General features: G+C 43.9%; 1 protein-coding gene and 1 long non-coding RNA gene across 4 annotated transcripts in view; one reads left to right on the plus strand and one right to left on the minus strand.

Annotated features, from left to right (window-relative positions):
• PHACTR2 (phosphatase and actin regulator 2) overlaps positions 1-12,153 on the minus strand; it is a 125,749-nt gene that overhangs the window by 75,375 nt on the left and 38,221 nt on the right. The gene's annotated exons all lie outside the window — the stretch shown is intronic.
• LOC110395769 overlaps positions 40-12,153 on the plus strand; it is a 38,777-nt gene continuing 26,663 nt past the window's right edge. The window contains exon 1 of the long non-coding RNA XR_002436621.1: positions 40-170. This is a non-coding gene — a long non-coding RNA (uncharacterized LOC110395769). The remainder of the gene's footprint in view (positions 171-12,153) is intronic.

Genomic DNA, 12,153 nt, shown 5'->3' on the forward strand with positions numbered 1-12,153 from the left:
CGCCCCCGCCCCCGCCCCGCGGCTCGGCCCCTCCTGGGGAGCGGGACGGAGCCTTCCCGGGTGGGAAAAGGAGCGGCGTCGTGCTGTGCGTGGCGAGTGACACGAAATGAGCTGTTGGTGAACTCACGGGTGGGGGGAGAAGTAAAGAGATCCTGTACAGCGCAGCGGCGGTAGGAACGAAGTTTTTGTTTTGTTTTGTTTTCTTAGTTTATGACTGTAATCTAAGCAGTGCTGTGGGCTTAATCCGAGAACAAACAGGTAACTGTTGGCGGGGGGAAAAACAAAAAAATTCCGAGTGCCTACCAGCTTTTAGGTTAGGCGTTAGGAGGAAGTTCTTCACCCAGGGAAATTCTTTTACCACACTTAGAAGGGATCTCAAAGCCCACGCAGCTCCAACCCCACTGATGCAGGCAGGGTGCCCCGCACCAGCTCAGGATGCCCAGGGCCCCATCCAACCTGGCTCCAGGGATGGGCACCCACAGCTGCTCTGGGTAGCCTGTGCCAGTGCCTCACTGCCCCCTTCAGTTCTAGTTTAGGGAAGATAAATACTAATGTATAACATTAACAGATTATAGGTGTCGTATTACATAAAATAAGAAGATGAAGGTTCTGATTATAAAAGTTTACCCCAAAGACTAATTTTTAAACAAGAAGCAACCTACTTGCATTAGAACACTTAAAGGTCTTATTCAAGAGATTTTTATTTGTGATGGGCAAGATGCTGGGAGCACCCAGCACTACCTCCATAAATCCTTTAATCAGCTTTTGAAAAGTGCACAATAATAAACACTTTCTCTTGATCCCAGGCAGGGAATACTAGTTGAATACAGAAAACAGCACTGGACTATAGAAGAATTATATCTCTTTCTGCTTTATCCATCTCCTGCCTAGAGATGCTAGAGGTTAACATGTACATCTCAGGCTTCTCCAATCATAGTCATTAATGGTCATAAAATCAGGGGAAAAAAAACACTCTTCCGCTTCAGTTCTGCTGCTTAAACTGTTTGGTTTAAGAAGTCAGCTTACGACTCACCAGTGAGAGGGAACAAACCTCGAATCCTCAACACCGTATAAGTAGACATCTACCAATGTAACCTGTGAGAGAAACTGGAAAGTTGAAAGCAATGATCTATTATATTTCTCTCATGTAGAGCCATGTTTATGCAATTGCCTCCAGATAGAATTCTGGCATCCTACTGACATTCTCCTATGGGTACCCAAACAAAATACATGTGTTTAGGATTCAGTTGTCTGGAGGCTTTCAATTTGCAGTACGATAGAAATATTTTAATTTGTGTATTAAATTTCTTGCCACGATGGCATGGTAGTTGGCTTTCAGGACAGTTAAAGGTTAAGAATGTGATAGTGCTTGATAGCAGCTGATTCTAGCAGGAATTTGAGATTTCAATTCATATATTTTTATGTGGTCACTGGATACCATGCCCTAGGTAGATTTTGGTGTTAGAACTGGGTTTACCTGACTGCATTGTGCTACATGCATGATTCTTCCCTTCTTGTCCCAGGTTACTGTGTTAGGCACAATGTTAAACAAGTGCTCTGTGCTGTCTCAAGAACTGAAATCTTCCACCAAAAGAGGAAGAATAGCATCTTCATGACTTCAGGAATGCTTGTAGAACATAAATACTGCTCTTGTACAAACGGCTAGCAGCAGATCACTGAAGCAAATGTAAAACTTCAAAATAGTTCCCAAGGGAGAATGAAATAATTCACAGCTTTTAACCTCTCTCACACATCAAAAATTCCATCCCCTCGGTAACGCTTCAAAGACAGCTGTATTTCAATGGGCTTATTCTACTGGGATGGACAACGGCAGTACATGACCTACAGTATGTAGGATGCTGTTGCCCCATCTTTAGAGCTCTGTAGGATCATGTTCACTAAAGCAGCATTTTAAAAAAATGAATTTGTATTCCTTTTCCTTCAGTTATCAAGATGAATTTATGGCACTAAGCATGAAGCTGTAATGAAGAGCCACCGCATTTAGTCGCAGGATTCAGAATGCAGGACTGGCAAAAGCATTTCATCTTATAAGAGGAAAAAAGTATTACCCAGGTGATTACCAAGGCAAACCAAGAAGATGGCACTGAGTTCAGAACAGGAATTACCCAGCTGGGTAATTCCTAATTCCCCACAGACAGACCTTCCACACAGCCCAGTGAAAGTGGTCTGTACAGAGCAGCTCACTGAGAGGAACCTCTGTAGTTCAGCCTGTATAAATGAAAGCTAGGCATTCAGAGCCTTAGGCCAGCACAGTTAGCACGCAAATGATGACTGTTCTGATTGAGACAAATGATAGACGGACCTTGGATGAGCTCTGCCCATACAGCAGTACGGCTGCTGGGAGACAGGCAGTGCGGTCCTCACCTGGGCAATCTGAGGGGATGCACCTTGCTCAGTATGCAGATGATCCCCTGAATGTTGAGCTCTCAGCTCCTCACCATCGCACACAGGGACAGAGCACAGCTGGGCAAGCTCCTCCATTGCAGTTTGGCACCAGCAGTTTTCCTCTCTGCTCACAAACGATCTGCAAATAGGGTATGCATTGACAAACTTGTTTGCTAGCCTAAATTATTCACCAAACAATTTGTAAGTGAATTTCAGGCAGTGGGAATCGTGTAAACAATTCCTTGCCACGGCAGTTCAATAATTTATTACCTGGGCTGTGTGTGAGGCACCCTTACCTGCATGGCTCTTTTGTGCTTTCTGACCCATGGTGCTAGCTGCAACCTAGAGGGAACTTCACAATAGCTTCATCAATATGACTCTAAATGATGGGTGAGGGATGCTTATAGATCTACCCATGTGATTTTAACACCTGATCTGTAGCTTTCGCTGTATCCTTTAATGTGCTCATATTAAGGAACTGCCTTATGAGTTGCTCTAGGGAACAACTCACTTGAAAGTATCTGGAGCCAGCTGCTCTGTTTCATTTCAGCAGACCTGACCTATGAAGAAACTTTCCTTTACTTACACACCCAGAGAGCTTCAGTATTTGGGGTATAATTCCTTTCACATCTACTGCTTTAAGAGCTGTCCAAAACCTTATGAAACAGCAGAATTGGTGTAAGCCAGGCTTTGGATAATTTCTTAGGCTGATAGTGCAAGATGATGAAAGATGAACAAATTAAAGGTTCTGCTTAAACTGACATTAACAGTGTTGTATTTTTTTAATTTGAGCTTACTGAAAAGTAATACACAATACAAAGTGTACTCTCCAGAGCTTAGATCTTGTTTTATCCCTTTAACAGGGGCTAAGCACTGTGCACACTGGGAAAAAAAGCTACAGAAGTCCTTGCTTAAAGCACAAAGGGCACCTGGCATACCAAATCCCATCCTGTCCCTAACCCTACGCCGGACATTCCTGAAAAAGCTGAACAATCTAACAACAGATGGCATGACATGCTGTCCAAAGTCTGTAAGGTCCCACCCCTGTACTTAATAATTTAAATGTTAGGTTCTAGTTTCAATTTGAAACTGCAACAGCTTGCCCAGAGAGGTTGTGGATGGCCCCTCCCTGGAAGCATTCAAGGCCAGGTTGGATGGGGCTTTGAGCAACCTGGTCTAGTGGGAGGTGTCCCTGCCTATAGCAGTGGGCTGGAACTGGATGATCTTAAGGGTCCCTTCCAACCCAAACCATTCTATGATTCTATGATTCTCACATCCTTCCACATTTTACTATTGACAGTAAGAAGGACTATGGATATTTGCATTGTGCCCAATGTCCCCATGGCTGCCTGTTGCGCTGAGGCAAGTGCACTGCAGGGCAGTGATAGTGCTGCGGTGGCACATGAAAGCGTTCCCTTTCCAAACAGAAAACAACTGCCAGAAATTTTCCAGTCAGGCATGTGTTTATCACCAGGTATCAATTTTGCTCATGGTTCCAGATTTATGATGAAAGACAAAGAGGACTGCATTAAAAATTATAAATAGCTTTCTGCCTGTTCTAGTTCAAGCCACTGGGGAAGAAGAAAGTGATGACGTTAAAACACCGTCCTGGGTTGTGGAATTCCTCAAGAGTCGCCTTTCTGCCAGCTTTCCAGAGGCTTTGGCCATTGCAAGTTTGTATCAGTAGTTACACTAAATAGGGTGGATGGCCCTAGTTGCTTGATATAAGCTGGCATAGCTCCAGCAGAACCCATGAAGTTGTGCAGCTGGAGGTCTGTTCCAACTGCGGGGTACTGCTTCTCCTCCTCCACCTCTTCCCCACAGCAGAGGAGCTCCCAGCACAGGAGCACCCTGCTGCAAGAAGGGCTCCCACCAGCTACGCTGGCTCCCTTGGGCACCTTTCCCTCTCCCCTCTGTGCTTCATGCCTCCTGGCTGTTGCTGCCGCAGCAAAGCTAAGTTGTCCAGGAGAGCTTTTGTGCTCCCCAGCCTGTCCAGCAGTACCTCTTCCCTGAGGAGAAGTCAGCCATGATACTAGTTCTGCCGCACTAACCGTTTTCCTTAGGAAAACACAGTTCCTCAGAGCATGTGTGGTGTTTGCTGGCTGCAGCTCTCCCTCCACGGCTCCAAGCTTCTTAATGAATCACTGCTTTTTGGCAGTGGAGCAACATAAACACGTCATTTGGGATGTCTTTGCCAAACACATGTACACGTAGGGCAGGTTTTGAATGATAGAAAGTGAAAAATTTAATTTAATATTCAGGCTGCATAGTTAAAAGTTACCCAAAAAAAAAAAAAAAAGCCAGAAAATGCAAATCTGAAGGCCACAACAGTTGCCATCAGCCCAAAGGCTGAGATCACGCAGTATGTTTTATGGAACATAAGGAAGGGGTTTTATCGATAGTGCATCAGCTACAGCTCCCAGCAGGAAAAACAGGAACAGAAAGCAGTGGAGGAGTGGAGGACCACTGATCAGCATGGCTGTTACACGCCTATCTTTCTTTCGTGCCTTCAACACCTCCACTCGCTCCTACTGGCTTCAGTGAGAATTGAGAAAAAAGTAATTTTCAGAAAGGCTGTGAGTGTTTGGCACAATGGTTTCCCTAGTTCCTCTTAATTCAATGAGATTTTGAAATGAATTTAAATGTGTTGCTGGATTATAATTAGCCCTGAAGGGCAAGAGTCCACAGGGGACCAGCTCTTTCCCCTTTAAATGGGCAGCTGTAAAGGCACAATCTTAAACAATATCCTGAACACCAGCAACGTTGGAAAGCTGGCCCTGTGCCTGATTAACGGCCAAGAGTTGGAGTAACCTCTGCCTTTGTTAAATCAAAGTCATTCCCTACAACGCTAGTTTACTTCAGGCATCTCTAGGCCAAAAATACAAGTTTCAGGCTTCAGTTTCATTTCCCCCTTTTTTTCTACTACTACAAAAATATGGTTCTTTTTTTTCACCAACAGGGAAAATGCTTTTTTTTCCACTCTCCCATGACTCAAAAACATCTGAAGGATTCTTCCTCTGAGCTTAAGAAAAAGAGGGGGGAAAACTTCACCTTTTGGCAAAGATACAGAATGGAAATTTTTGACTCAAAAGAGGATTTAAAAAAAAAAATTATAAGAAGCATGTGAAAACAAGGGGTTATAATGGAAACTATTTTTGTAGCCAGCTCTAAAGTAAGCACTTCTGTTCCAGAGACACATGGTACTGATGCAAACATTGATTTGATGCCAAAATCCCTAGCATGTTAGTGGAATCCGGAAGCGCTACAATATTAAATACATCTCAAAATATATGTCAGACATCTCCCTGTGCCTGGTCCACTTACTCCTCACAGCATGACGCTATATACACTTAATTTGTTAGTGACTAGCAGGCCAGTGGTGGGGGTGCTCACCTTTCCTGGACTGGGCTCTCTCCTGAATGGTCTTCTGCAAGTCAGGTCTTACCACTCCCACTTTGCAAATACTGAACCCGTATCCACTTTCCATGTGCAGCACTCACACAGCGTATTTTGTTGCAGTGTTTGAGCACCCCACACCGGTCCTAGGGAAGTACTATTATCCGCAAGGTCACATTTCTGCATTTCATCAGGTGTGCTGTGGGGAGAAGCGATGAAAACGCTGCCAGCTTGTGTCATGCAAGGACAGTTCTGCTCCCTGGCACAGGCTGGGCCACCCAGGTGATATCCAGAACAAAAATTCCTAAACCTCTGTCTCAGCCTCACTTTCTCAGGGGTGTCTGGCTGGCTACAGCAGCAGTGAGGGCATGGTGCTCAGCTGCATTTCCTTGCTGGCAGACTCTGCCTGCTGCTTTCTGTCTGCTTGCTTCAGCTGCCTCAAGGCACATAGCCCAGCCAGCCCTGGGCAGTTTTTTCCTGTGGCTATCACGGAAAAGTCCCTTTTGCACCTACTGCAATTACAGCTGTGGTACTTGGCCTGCATCTTTGCTGATTCATTAGAAAAACCCACAACAAGGAAAAGGGTTCTAAACGAGAATGTAAAATGAATCTTCTGCTTTTGTGCAGCCTGATGATATGTATAGTTTTTTAAACTGCGGATTTGTGGTTTTTGCTCAAAGTACTCGCCTTGCAGTGAAGTGCCAACAGTGATGGGAAGCTTCCCCAAGAGGGATGCTTGCGGAACATGCGGAGGTACCTGAGCACATGCAGAGCACTGATCCAGGCTGGCTCTCCTCTGCCAGGCTGAGTGCAATCTCCCCACCTCTTGGTCTTCAAAACCAGCCACCATCTTTCAGAATCTTCAACAGTTCTCCTAATTGCATGTAGTATGCCTGCTGATAGGTTTTACCTAACAGCCTCTTCTAAAGCCATCCTTGATGTTGGGAAGTGCTTCCACACTGCTGAGTGAATGACTGTGGACACAGAGGGTTACAGTGGCTCAGGCTTGGCATCCTTTCCAATGGGATGGGGGTAACGCTGCTCTAGTAACCTGACAGAATCTCGCCGGAGAAGGCTTTCTATTCCTAATGAGAAAGAAAGCCTGGTGAGCTTTGCCTAAAACTCCTCTCCTACACATAGAATCATAGAATCTGTAGAGTTGGGAGATCCTTAAAGGTCGTCTAGTCTAACTCCCCAGCAATGAACAAGGACACCTACCGCTAAATCAAGTTGCTCAGAGCCCCATCCAGCCTGACCTCAAACATCTTTAGGGCTGGGGCATCCACCACCACACTGAGCAACCTGTTCCAGTGCCTCACCACATTTAATGTAAAAACTTCTTTGTTATGTCCAGTCTAAATCTCTCCTGTTTTAGTTTGAAACCATTTCCCCTTGTCCTAACACCACAGACCTTGCTAAAGAGTCTGTCCCCTTCTTTCCTGTAGCTCCCCTTTAGATATTGAAAGGCCGCTCTCAGATCTCCCTGGAGCCTTCTCTTCTCCAGGCTGAACAACCCCAGCTCTCTCAGCCTGTCCTTGTAGGAGAGGTGTTCCATCCCTTGGATCATTTTTGTGGCCCTCCTCAGGACATGCTCTAACAGGTCCCTGTCTCTCCTGTACTACACATCTGGACACAGCACTCCAGGTGAGGTCTCACCAGCACAGAGCAGAAGGGCAGGATCACGTCCCTCAACCTGCTGGCCACACTTCTTTTGATGCAGCCCAGGTTACAGTTGGTGGTCTGGGCTGTGAAGGCACACTGTTGGCTTATGTCCAGCTTGCCATCTACCAGTACCTCCCAGTCCTTTTCAGCAGGGACATTTAGTCTCTATGTGCTGATTGTTTAAATCAAGTGTAAATCTGTGAGTCTGATTTTGCTTTTTAAATTCTCATGCGTCATTCATTTGCGTGCTGGTGACCAGGGGAACCAGCATGTTTTAATTTGTCTGTCCTGGGGGTTTTTGTGCTGATCCAGACCATTTTTAGCTCAGGTTCATTCAGTTACAAAGCCCGCACAGAAGGAAACTAAACAATTACATGAGATGGGAATGTTACATGGTTCTAGTGGAAAGTGCTTTTACCAAGACTAAACATCAATATTACACCTTTTTTTTTTAGTACCTGCTTAATACAGCAGATCATTAATGCAGCACATTTTAGTTAGTTAAAATGAACAAATTTCATTAAATTAAAATTCAGAGCCATTAAAGCCAGATGGGATGCAGGGGAAAAAATGCAGAGACTTTAGAGCTAATGTAAATGTAATATTATTGTTTTCAGCTCTGATGCAATTAAATAGGGCTGACAGAAGCTTTCACAAAAAAAAAGCCCAGGAAGAAAATCTGCCTGTAAGGAAAATCAATTTAAAAGAAATTGTACTTCAGATATTTTCATGGTTCTGTGGCTCGCTGAATTACATTCCTGCATACAAGCTGCAGTGCTGGTGTGGGAGAGCTAGCACTGAGATCTTTACTGGTATGTTATTTACTGGGAGAAAAATGATTTAATTTACAGTGCTTACTGCAGGCATTTGAGTGCCTAAAAAAATTAACCCAGGCAGAATCATTCCCAAAGGAAGAAAATACACATTTTTAAGAATACAGCCTGCCTGGGGAGCCCTCACTGCCTCCTCTGCAGCTCCCAGTGTCCTTGGGGGCCAGGCCCTGAGGCTGAGTGCCCTCCGAAGCACAGGTGCGTGCAAGGCACAGACCTGGGCTGTGAGGGAGCTTCCCCTTGGGTGCTGCCAACTGCACTGACAGAATCACAGAATCATCTGGCTTGGGAAAGACCTTCAGTGTGACCAGATTCAATAGGGCCACCAAATCCAACCATCAACCTGACCTACTGAGTCCCATCACTAAGCCGTGTCCCTTATTGCCCCATCCACGTGTCTCTTAAATCCCTCCAGTGGTGGGCACTCCACCACTTCCCTGGGCAGCCTGTTCTGATGCTCAAACAGGCTTTCCATGAAGAAATTCTTCCTGAAGTCCAATCCGAACCTCCCCAGTGCAACTTGAAGCCCTTTCCTCATGTCTTATCACTTATCACCTGAGAAAAGAGACCAGGCTCACTGGTTGCAGCACAGTTACATTTAGTTGTGGGGTTTGATCAGCAAAATCCAGCCTGGGATTATGCTCCAGTGCTTTCTGTAAAGTCCCTGGACCAGTGCTATCTTGTGTAGGGCTTTCCTGTCACTGGGGCATGCAATGATCAACCCCTTATTTTATTGCTCTGAATAATGTTAGGAAGAAAAGAGAGAAAAAAAAACATTTAAATGAGACACCAAAGATCACTCAATTTCTTTTTAAAAACAGTTGCTCTGTATCACACTAAATAGTTGTTTTCTACCAAAATAGCAAGTACAAGTCTATATAAAGTCTTGCCGAGCCATATGATGTACCAGGAGGGGGGGGGGTGTTCCCAACCACCCTCAAGCCCACATCCCACTCACTTAAACTCCTAAAATACAACACAAGATGTCAGAGTCTTCGTTTTCTCATGAACTCCACAGCAAGTATGAAACTTGACCTTGATTCATACACAGTGATAAAAGCCAGAGCCTACAAATTTATGAATGTAGCTGGCAGCCATTAAGTGCATTATGTGGAGGTCAGGCTGATGGTCGCTTTTTGTTTATTCCTCACATTTAATGATCCATTGCTGGAGACGTGCCAAAAACTTTCAGAGTGTTTTACAACTTATTTATGTGACTGAGAAGTGTGTACTGTTCTTTCCATTCTCGTTATCCTGGCATGCTGAAAATAAATTGGAGTACAGAACTGGCATCTGAGGAAAACACAGAAGGTGTTTTTTTTTCTTTTTTTTAAATGTGAGCAGAGAAAATGCTTGTCCCTTTCTGAAGTAACCTCTTGGTTGAGTGACAAAACAGGGCCACCTCCATTTTGTGCAGACAAATTCCACAAAAGTCAAGTATCTCAGCACGGGATATGGCATCTGGCTCCAGGCAGGCTTCCACTCGTTTCAAGGTGTAGTGTGGTTATGGTTTCACCACATTGTCAGGGGTCCGGTATGCAGATTTACCTTTGCTCAGTGGCCGCCAGCTCCGTGCCTTACAAGGAAGACCCTGTCTTTGGATGTGGGATGGATGATATAAAATATATTTATTTAATACACAATTTTGCTTCGACCTACTATATCTGTGCACAGATATAGTAGATACACTAAAGTGATGCAAGTCACTTGAATGTTGATGCAGGAGAGACGGTTCACATTTTCTACCGCAGCCAGCACTGCTGAAACAGTGTGCCCAGATGTTTGTGTTACAACATCCTGTCAGTCCTAGGAAATGTTTATAGGTCTGAATAGGAGTTCCAGCAGAGACGGCTCGTGCCATTCAGATCCATGGACTGGAAAAGCGTGGAAAAATATCACAGAGGTCTGTTTACCAGTCTGATAGAGAGAAAATTAAGTATTTGAATGTTGAGGTATTCTGTTATTAAGCCAGTAGGTGAAGAAATTTTGGTGCAGGCAGCTCATAGAAATCTGGCATTTATAATATTATATGATAATATTTATCATATGATAAATATTAGATGGCTTTATAAATAATTGTCCCTGCCAAGTTGAAGTAACTGGATCAACAATTCAAGCAAGAAATTTTTGTTCATGTAAGTTCTCTAGTAATACTAGATCACTAATGGACATCTTGCCTTATTAAGAAAAGATCATACCTTCTACAAAGTTACTTTAGACTTGTCTGTCTGTCAGTTTTCACACTGAACACCACTGTCTGACAGCTAAGCTTTCAAAGTGCTGTGGCATTTTGCACCCCCTAGGTTAATGCTCACTAAAATCTGAGCCAGTCTAGATGACAAAAGAAAATCTGACAACCTAGGCGGACAGAACATTTACATGAATGTGTCCTTAGTCTAAAAGCTTGTTACTGAATTGCCAAAATGAAAGCTGAATGTCACTCAGTGCATCCTTGGTGCTGTACCAGTGAAGTCACTAAAGCATATTTCAGTGGCAGTGAGTTTTATACCTGATATATCAGAGACAAGCAGCAGACAATTGTGACACTTCTGTAAGCATGCAGAGCTCTCTCTTACCCTCCCTGGCACTTTCAGCTTCTGCTGCTGGCCAAAGACAGACAAGGGGATCCTGCTGCATTGGGCACTTTCTTAAGATCAGGTGCATTCTATTAACTCTTCCTCACCTCCAAAATAAAACTCGAGTATCCTACGACTGTAACTCTTAGATTTTCTAATTGCTGTGCACCTAAAATATGCTGTTCATAATATGCCTATAGCCTGCAGTATGCTGCATAGATGCTGCACATACACAAAAAAAAATTACACAAAAAAATACACAAAAAAAAATGTTATAATGACAATTGAGCCTTCATGAAAACTCCACTACCAACATTACATTATGTTATTTTAGAGAATAAATGTATGTATGTAATTGCCAAATTACAAAATATTTGACAAGAAAGAAAGTACCATATTTCCCTAGGTATAAAATCCATTCCTTCCAGGAAGTTTTTGGGTTTTGAGGGTTGCAGCAAAATTTCTTGTGCTCTATCTTATCTAATTTGCCCTCTTGTGTATTTTGGATTGGCCTTTTGAAAGCTGACACATTTTCTTACATTAGAATTCAGTCTAAGCAAGTGGAACACTATTCATGTTTCACCACTCTCTGGTTATTAGTGTAATCTGCAGGAAACAACATAACAATAGAGCATTGTTTCTGAATGTGAGCAAAAGGTTAGAACAACAGCCTACGCTCAGACTTGGCTTCTTGACACCTCTTCCCTTTGAGATGAAGAAAGCAAACGTTGTGTGTAGTAACTCTGAGCCTATTTCCATTGTGCTAAAAATCTTTCATACCACTTTCTACAAGCCAGAAAAGAGCAAGGTATAGGAGCACTCTTGCCCTGAAAGCACTGTGCAGCTGGAACAGTGAGAACAATAGGAGCTCACCCATTGTGAGGTAGGGCAAATCTCTGGCTTCCCGTCAGTGCAATACTTGAGTACCGCCCAGCACCCAGCAGACAGATCTGCTACAGTCATAACCTCAAAGCTATCAGGATAGCTGTGTGAGAAATTATTCCCTCTTAGGGAAGTGTAGCTAGACCCACAAACACTTGGTTTCACAGTCCTCCGTCCCCAGAATTACTTATATATCGAAGCTTTCCCCCTTGGTACTAAAATGTCCATTTAGGGGAACCATAGTAGTGCCTTATTAGCACTTGCACCACTGGATAAATGGTGTCCAGTCCCTTTAACACCATTCTGAACAGCAGCCTGAAGACAGTGTTTCTTGAGGAGCATGTCTGCTTTCAGGTTATACTGGGCTACCAAAAGAATGCAGGTTTGGGGGAAAAAGCCTG

This window comes from Numida meleagris, chromosome 3 (assembly GCF_002078875.1).
Source record: "Numida meleagris isolate 19003 breed g44 Domestic line chromosome 3, NumMel1.0, whole genome shotgun sequence".
NCBI lineage: Eukaryota > Metazoa > Chordata > Aves > Galliformes > Numididae > Numida > Numida meleagris.